The sequence below is a fragment of the Musa acuminata genome, unplaced genomic scaffold, assembly GCF_036884655.1.
Source record: "Musa acuminata AAA Group cultivar baxijiao unplaced genomic scaffold, Cavendish_Baxijiao_AAA HiC_scaffold_52, whole genome shotgun sequence".
NCBI classification, from domain to species: Eukaryota; Viridiplantae; Streptophyta; class Magnoliopsida; order Zingiberales; family Musaceae; genus Musa; species Musa acuminata.
In genome coordinates, this window is record NW_027020334.1 from 54,672 (window position 1) to 56,453 (window position 1,782).

The following is a 1,782-nucleotide window of genomic DNA, read 5'->3' on the forward strand; positions in this document are numbered from 1 at the left end:
CAGAGCACTCCCCTCTGTTAGACATTATCCATGATATCTAACTTGCCAAGTAAATGAAAAAATTGATTTGAATTAAGAGCCTTAGTTATCAATAAGATCAATAGATAGTGAAAAAATCATTAAACTTTGTTACTTGAGATGGTAAGTTTTGATTAGACGTTTCTATTTTAAAATCAATAATATATGTATATATTGAAACTCTTATTTAAACTTTGTTACTTGACTATTAAGACATTAAAGATTTATTATTAGACTCAAAAACTAATTTGTAGTGATTATATTAATTTGTAAGGACCCAAATTATATTGTAGAACTTTGCAAGGAAAATTATGTAAAAATGCCGCAGCCTGTCATACGCCGCCGCAGCCGTCCTCATCGGCATTCCTGGGTGCGTTCATGTGCCACGCGGCGCTCCTAAAGTTCTACAATATAATTTGGGTCACAAAGAGAGATTCACAACGGCGGAAACCCGCCTAGATGTTCTTGAAGCGAGCATGGAGGAACTCTACCATGGCCAACAAAAACTAGTTGGGGTAGAGAGCTCGCAAGAGGAAGCGGAGTCCAGGATCGACAAGGTCGAGGCCCTAGTCGACCGACTGTCTGATGACACCAAAGACTCCGTGCAACACTTACAGGATGTTGTGGCGGAACTCACTTCAAAGGTGGCCATGCTCGCAAGAACACTAAATGCGGGAGGAAGCAACACCCGCGTTGCACTGCCACAAAATTTGAGGGCACCCGAGCCTCATGGATATGGAGGGGCCAGAGATGCCAAAGAGCTCGAGAACTTTCTGTTCGACATGGAACAATACTTCCGAGCTACGAGGCCCGATTCTAAAGATACCAAAGTTTCTATAGCAACAATGTATCTGAACGGAGATACGAAACTTTGGTGGCGAACCCGTTGGGAGGAGATCCAACAAGGCCGGTGTCGAGTCGACACATGGGAGGACTTGAGTTCGTCGCAAGAAGGAAGTTGAGACAACTCCGCCAGAGTACCACCATCCGAGACTATGTGAAACAATTTTCTGCACTAATGCTGGACATACAGGACATGTCCGAGAAGGACAAGTTGTTCAGCTTCCTCGATGGTTTGAAGCCATGGGTTCAACAGGAGCCAAATCGAAGGAATGTTACCGATGTGGTCGGGGCAATTGCTACTGCAGAAAGACTCACCGACTTTGTTTCCTCCGAAGACCCAGGGAGAAGGAAACAATCTTCAGGCAATCGCCCTCCAAAACATTCTCAAGGGAAGGAGCTCGGGGGCGAACAAAAGAAGAAGAGTTCCCACAAAGGGCCAAACCCGAAAGGCAAGACCTCAAAACCTAAAGGATGTTTCTTGTACGGAGGACCGCACATGGTGAGAGAGTGCCCACAAAAACAAGCACTCAATGCTTTGACGGCTTCCATCCAACCCCCCCGATCGGACAAGGGCAAAGCTGTTGCTCTTACTTCGAGCAGTTCTGAATCCAACAGCGATGACGAGGAGTCGCAAGGACCCCGAATGGGAGCAATGCGTTTGTTGAACGTCATGCGGGGTCAAGTGGGGGAGAACATCAAAACAAAGCTACAAAAAGAAGGAAGTAGTGAGCTGATGTATGTGGACATCAAGCTAAATGGCCAAACGACCCGTGCAATGGTGGACACGAGCGCTACCCACAACTTCATAGCCGATCGAGAAGCACAACGACTTGGGTTGATATTGGAGAAGAGCCCAAGCCGAATGAAGGCGGTGAACTCGGAGGCCAAGCGAATCTCCGGGTTGGCGAAGGGTGTTCCCAT